The 7,500-nt window shown below is 33.2% G+C and overlaps 2 non-coding genes across 2 annotated transcripts; one reads left to right on the forward strand and one right to left on the reverse strand.

Annotated features, from left to right (window-relative positions):
* Window positions 1-179: 179 nt before the first annotated feature.
* TRNAR-UCU (transfer RNA arginine (anticodon UCU)) lies at window positions 180-251 on the reverse strand. Its single transcript has one exon. It is a non-coding gene; the product is annotated as a tRNA-Arg (tRNA).
* Window positions 252-2,181: 1,930 nt separating this feature from the next.
* Window positions 2,182-2,269, forward strand: TRNAS-GCU (transfer RNA serine (anticodon GCU)). Its single transcript has one exon. It is a non-coding gene; the product is annotated as a tRNA-Ser (tRNA).
* The last annotated feature ends 5,231 nt before the right edge of the window (window positions 2,270-7,500 follow it).

Genomic DNA, 7,500 nt, shown 5'->3' on the forward strand with positions numbered 1-7,500 from the left:
CCCTTTTGAAAGAAGTTATTCCGGAACAGATAGAACAGTTTCTACTTCAGGAACAAACATAAAGAAATGGATCGCTCTTAGTATTAGTACAAGAGGAATCGTTGAGAAATGTCTTCGATTCGAATCATTCAAAATATGTTTTTTGGCATAAAAATCTACAAAAATAGATGGAAATAAATTGCGTCCAATAGGATTTGAACCTATACCAAAGGTTTAGAAGACCTCTGTCCTATCCATTAGACAATGGACGCTTGCTTTTCATTCCGATTTAAAATTTTTCTTTTTTCTTTTGCACCTTCCTACCCCCTGTTTTGATAAAAAATGAGATTGTATGGGAGAAATTTTGCATAATTGAGATGCATATCTCAATCAATGATGCATGTATCATATCATAGTAATTAATTTTATATTTTATATTATATAAATAAAAAAAAAATAGAATATGATATGGAGTGGAGCGGGTAGCGGGAATCGAACCCGCATCGTTAGCTTGGAAGGCTAGGGGTTATAGTCGACGTCAATTCATCATTATTTTTAACGTCTCTAATTCAAAACCGAACATGAAACTTTGGTTTCATTCGGCTCCTTTATGGAAGGTAGATGGATTCCCAGATCTAAGGTGTAAATGAAACTAAAAACAAAACGAAAACATTTACGATGTGCGGAAAAGGGGAATCCTAAATTCAAAGAAAAAATTGGATCCATAACATCTATGTCAGCTTTCTGTCTTAATGCATCCAAAACGAATCGCTTTCTAGATGATCCCTCTAGAAGAGGGGGATTATAACAAATCCTTCTAGTTACTTCGTTCCCTATTTCTACTTGTGAGAATCCTGAGAAAAAGAATTTTATTTCTACCGAGCTTAAAGAAAATGTCGCTGGCTCTAGTAAACTAAAGCCATTGTTTAATAGCTATTTGGCTTCAACCTCTTCCTTTACAAAAAAAAAATGGAAGATCTAGTTACGATTAGAAAAAACCTTTTGTATCTTCATTCATGGATTCTTTACTCATACTTATCTTATTCAATTGGAAGGGTTGCTCCAACTGAAAAAAAAAAATTAGAAATTATAATAATAATGCTTCGTGATTCCAGAATCCAGTTTAAAATTTATATCTTTGGATATAAATCACGAGAATGTATATTCTTCCTCAAATGTGACATTGAGAGGTAAAGGATTAAACCTTTTTAAGAAAAAAGTTTTTGATAGGAGTATGAACTGACCTGAAGGACCCCTTGACTATTTCAGTTGTTAATAGAACGAATCGCACTTTTACCACTAAACTATACCCGCTACAATATAATTATTGTATATGAATGGGTCCTTTGTCGAACAAAGGGGTGAGACGTAATCAAGATAGCATTAGAATGCGGAAAATGGCGTCTTCGTGTGTTCCAACGGGTGCTTGATAGAATAGGAAAATCATTTAAATAACAAATTCTATCTTTTGCTGATGGAGTTGTTATTGACAGGCCCGGATTGAAGAAGCCGTTGAAGCTGGAACATAAAAATGAGTTGAGTTGTGAAAGAATCCAATCCATAGCTCCACCCTCCTTTTTTTTCAATTTCCCCATCGATTTTTTCAAGCAAAAACTTCTTTTTTTTTTTTAATAAAATAGTATTCGTTTCGTTTGTGGACTCAAGTGTTCAAACAAAGCTTTACCTTGAAGAAAAAGGGGATTATAATACTAATACAAATCCAATATTCTATTCTGTTTTTTTTTTTATTCAAGTAAGTAAAAGTAAGTAAATAGATAAAAGGAAAAAGAAAAACTAATAAGAAAAAAACGTCTATCATAAATAAACTTCTGATAGGAATTCAAATAGTCCTTGTTGTTATTGCTGTTTTCGTAACAGAAATTTGCGTTTATCAAACCAGACAAATCATTTCATTTGATCTACGATTCATTGGAACAAAGAGCGGCCCGGCCACTACCCGGCCGGGCCGAGGGAATAAAAGAACCCCCCCACTAAATCAAAAGTGGTACTCCTTCTTTCTATTGGAAATATCCGTTTCGAATCATTATCCAAACTGTTAATATTAATAAAATTATGTTATAGGATTATAGAATAAAGAAAGATAAAGAAAAAAGAAGAATAAAGAAAGATAAAGAAAAAAGACTTTTATCAATCTTTACTTCACACGTCACATCTAAATTTTATATTTTATAATTGGAATTGGGAGAGATGGCTGAGTGGACTAAAGCGGCGGATTGCTAATCCGTTGTACGAGGTATTCGTACCGAGGGTTCGAATCCCCCTCTCTCCGTCCCTTATGATCACTTGATATTTTTCTTTCTTTCGAATTCGAAAAAATCTTGAGTCCTTGTTCTCTCTCCTACAGAGGTATTAACTCTATGGAATAGAGAAAAAAATAAAAGAAAAACCTTTTATTTTTTTATTCTTCACGCCCGGGATTACGTCCTGGATCATTAGATAGGAATCCGAAGATGAAGAGAGAAACAAAGAATATCACTACTGTGTAAACGAAGAGTTTAAGAGTAAGCATTACACAATCTCCAAGATCAGTATTTTAGAAAATAGGGGAATAGATTCTCTATGTCTATTTTTGTACCACACTACCCCGTTTCGAGAAAAGCAAATCTTTTCTAGGAATTCAGAATTTATTTGTAATAAGATTCTGATTCATCTCTTAGTTATAAAAATTTGCTTATCATGCCCAACCTAGATATTGTGAGGTACCATAATAAGGTCTTTGACCCTTGGAGGGTCAAAATGTGGAAATGAGGTGATTCAGATTCATCGCAGCTCCCCATAAAGAATTTCAATGTTTGAATTGGGGGTTCATAATGTAGGACTTATCTGATCTTATCAATTGTTCTTATAAATTTTGTTAGAAATTTTTTTTTTTTTCGAAGAAATCGTGAATCTTTCTTAGTATTAAAGATCTCATCGAAAACTTACAGCAGCTTGCCAAACAAGGGCTAAGAGAAAAAAGAGTACGGGTATGACTGGCATAACATCTACGATTGGATTCAAAAAGGCATAAGTCTCGGGCAATTTGGCGAATAAAAAGCTACTCGAATGAAGGGCCGAATTAAGACAGATAGAGATTAAACTTAAGATATTAAGCATACCAAACATTTCGTTTTTAGAGATAATTTCATTTTTATCGTGATATAAGGGAAAAATAAAGAAAGAAGAGAAGGTTTGCCAAAAATCTTCCTTTTTCTTGGAACTCCCCCAATCAAAAATCCTTCAATTCTTAAATCTGATTCAATTCTTAAATCAGAGTAGAAGGAATCATACTTTCATACAATATCTTAATTGAATTATATGTAATGATCAATGAATTCATTTCGATTCTACATCTACACATTCTACACATGACGAATCTTAGCAACGCCCATTCTATAGATATTGGATTTAGGCTGAAATTGACGAACAGCCAATACCTATGTTAGTGTTTATTTGTGTCCAATATAAATCTAAATGGGGCGTGGCCAAGCGGTAAGGCACCGGGTTTTGGTCCCGTTATTCGGAGGTTCGAATCCTTCCGTCCCAGCCCGATTCTCTCATAGAAAAGATGAGGTACTTTTAGCCATCTTCCCTAATCCCCTAATAAAAGTAAGTGGGATATTGGATACAATGTGATTCCATTTTTTTTTTTGTTTCTTTCAGATTTCGAATCATTGTTTTATGAACTATATACTCCTTATTGATTGACTTTCTCACAAGCGTATCGATTCACATTCTTACACTCGCAATCGAGTGTCAATGACACGTGTATAATGTATAAAAAAAAATATAAATAGAATATATCTATTTACTTTTTATAGAAAGTATGGAAAGAAAAATGAAAGTCTCATTCATATGATATAGGATCATGTTAAATCCTTGCTGAGACTTCTCCAGATAAAATAAAAAAAAATACCTATCCTTCCATTTCCATATATATATATAAGCATATATATAAGCATATATCATATATATAAGCATATATATATATATTATATATAAGGAAATATAAGGAAGGTGTGGACTGCTGGGTAGCAATTAAGCCAATGATTATTCATGATTCCATATTGAATCAATTCCATACCGGGCATACCGGTTCAAAATTAGAGGAATGTTATGGTAAAACTTCGTTTGAAACGATGTGGTAGAAAGCAACGTGCGACTTGAAGGACATGGTCGGTTGTGGATGCAGGAATCCACCATTTTATATATCTGTGAAGATGCTCTTGGCTCGACATAGTTTGTTCTGTTACACTAGGAAACCAATTTTATTGGTTGTAAATAGTACATGATGGAGCTCGAGTATAAAGTATTGATTCATTTATCAGGGGAAGAGTCTAGGGTTAGTACCAATCAATAGGTTGGAAAAACTTCGTAACGTAAGTATATCTTCGATATAGAAATCGAAAGGGTCAAATTTGAAAGGGGTTCAAACCAAAAAGTTAAATAGTTCGGAATTGGTAAAAATATTTGACCAAAATTGTATCGTAGGGGAATCAATCATTCGTACGATTCTTTCAATAGAAAGAAATAATAAAAGGTATGTTGCTGCCATTTTGAAACGATTAAGAATCGCCGAAGTAATGTCTAAACCCAATGATTCAAAGCAAGGATAACGGATACCGGAACAAGTAAACTCCATTTTTCAACTGTTTCAACAACTCGAACTAGATTAGAATGTGGAAATAGATTCTAGGTGAGACAAATAAAAAAAAATGGGTTAGAGACGGCTCAATAAATGTTTAAGGATTTCCTCTCTAGGCCTTTGATAATTACCTAACTTGAGTTATGAGTACGAATGGTATTTTTCTTCTCAGGAGAGAAGAACAAAAAACGACTCCAATTTTTAGTTAGAGTCTAATTCAAAATTTTTTGGATACATTTGCCACTATATACATAAATTCGAATCATTCTTTCTTGAGCCGTATGAGGAGAAAACCTCCTATACGTTTCTAGGGGGGGGGGGGGGATTCTTCATATACATCTATCCCAATGAGTCATCTATCGAATCGTTGCAATTGATGTTCGATCCCGAAGAGAGGGAAGAGATCTTCGTAAAGTCGGTTTTTACGATCCGATAAAGAATCAAACTTATTTAAATGTTCCTGCTATTCTATATTTCCTTGAAAGGGGCGCTCAACCTACAGGAACTGTTCATGATATTTCAAAGAAGGCGGAGGTCTTTAAAGAACTTCGAGTTAATCAAACAAAGTTCAATTAATGGAATCAAAAAGGGGTGCCTAGCATCTGGCTTTATGTAATTGTTTCTCCACTGATCTCTTTTTTTCTTGCTCTATTCACCATTGCTATAGAACGAAAAAAAAATCCTATCTATATTGAATTGATTTATAATTGATATAAGACAGATAGAAAAAAATCTCGAGTGATTAAATTACTGGATCTACGAAATGCCGGGATTACCATCAATAGGGTACTTTTTGTTATTGGATGTACTCCCCTAACAAACAAAGGGGGCAATCCCGCTTATTGTATCTGTATCTATATTCAATAAATTCAATATTTATTCCTACTTCTTCCTTAACTTATTCCCCCGTTTACACTTCATTTCTTATCTATGTAGTGCCAATCCAACACAAGTACTTTACTTAATTATTTAGGTTTGATGGTTTGATCAATTTGATATTTTTTTGTTTTATCAATATGCAATTCATATTGACAATGTTGTATCGAACAAATATAATTCGATCGTGGAGAAATAAATCTATTTCTCCACGGCCCATAAGTTTGTTTATTTACTTCATTTAAATGATGAGTTCACCAAATTCACTGCGATACAAGAATAAAAGTTTTTTTTTTTTTTTTTTATTATATTATATATATTATATATATTATATATAATATATATATTTATATTAATATTATATATATTAATATTATATTCTATTATTTTATATTTATTTTTTATTCCGATCATATCTACAATCTTATCCGGGTTGCTAACTCAATGGTAGAGTACTCGGCTTTTAAGTGCGACTATGATCTTTTTACACATTTGGATGAAGCAACGAATTCGTCCATACCATTGGTAGAGTTTGTAAGACCACGACTGATCCAAAACGGGAATGAATGGAAAAAATAGCATGTCGTATCAATGGGGAACTCAGAGAATACTTCGAATACTTCATCCTTACCGGATGGGCAAAAAATCTTGTCTTTGCTTCTTTTCTTGGAACGGGACTAAAAAAATTAACCCTCGGGTCAAGTGAATAAATGGATAGAGCTCCATGGCTCCAATTATAGGGAAAGAAAAAGCAACGAGCTTTTTTTTTATTAAAATGAAATTAATATGAATTTGAATAATTTCCCGATCTAATTAGACGTTAAAAATATATATTAGTACCTGATGCGGGAAAAGGTTCCCCTGTGAGTGGATGATGCATTCCCTTTTTTATGAATCCTAATTATTAACTCTATTACGGAGTGAGTAAAGACGAATGTGTAGAAGAAACCGTATACTGACAAAAAGCTAATTTTTTCCAAAGTCAAAAGAGCGATCGGGTTGCAAAAATAAATGATTTCTTGTCATCCTTTTGTGAACTATAACGTGGAATTCGAACGAAAAAAAAAATGGGATGGAAAAAGAGAGTATCTGTTGATTGGTCTCCTTGTCTCCGGGGTATCCATTGTTTTTTTTTTTTTTTTTTTTCTTACTATATACCTTGTTTTGACTGTATCGCACTATGTATTGTATCATTTGATAACCCAAGAAATCCCCCATTCCTTTGGTTCAAGTATAATTTCAAATTAAATGGAGGAATTACAAGGATATTTAGAAATGGATAGATCTCCACAAAAACACTTCCTATATCCACTTCTCTTTCAGGAGTCTATCTACGTACTTGCTTATAATCATGGTTTAAATGGATCGACTGTTTACGAATCGATGGAAAATTTAGGTTATGACAATAAATTTAGTTCACTAATTGTGAAACGTTTAATTATTCGAATGCATCAACAGAACCCTTTTAATTTTATTATTTCGGGTAACGATTTTCACCAAAATAGATTCGTTAGGAAAAGCAAGAATTTGGATTCTCAAATCATATCAGAAGCTTTTGCAGTCATTATGGAAATTCCACTCTCCCTGCAATTAGTATCTTGCCTGGAAGAAAAAGAAGTAGCAAAATCTCATAATTTACGATCTATTCATTCAATATTTCCCTTTTTCGAGGACAAATTATCACATTTAAATCATGTGTTAGATATCTTAATACCCCACCCTATCCATCTGGAAATCTTGGTTCAAACCCTTAACTGCTGGATACAAGATGCTCCCTCTTTGCATTTATTGAGATTTTTTTATCCACGAGTATCGTAATTCGAATAGTCTCGTTAGTTCAAAGAAATCCATTCCTTTTTTTTTTTTCTCAAAAGAGAATCAAAGATTATTCTTGTTTCTATATAACTCTCATGTATATGAATGCGAATCCATATTCGTTTTTCTCGGTAAACAAGCCTCTCGTTTACGATCAACATCCTCTGGAGCCTTTCTTGAGCGAA

The sequence above is a fragment of the Aristolochia californica genome, unplaced genomic scaffold (assembly GCF_029961685.1).
Source record: "Aristolochia californica isolate CCGP_79_NKW_82.1479 unplaced genomic scaffold, dmAriCali1.0.hap1 SCAF_298, whole genome shotgun sequence".
Lineage (NCBI taxonomy): Eukaryota > Viridiplantae > Streptophyta > Magnoliopsida > Piperales > Aristolochiaceae > Aristolochia > Aristolochia californica.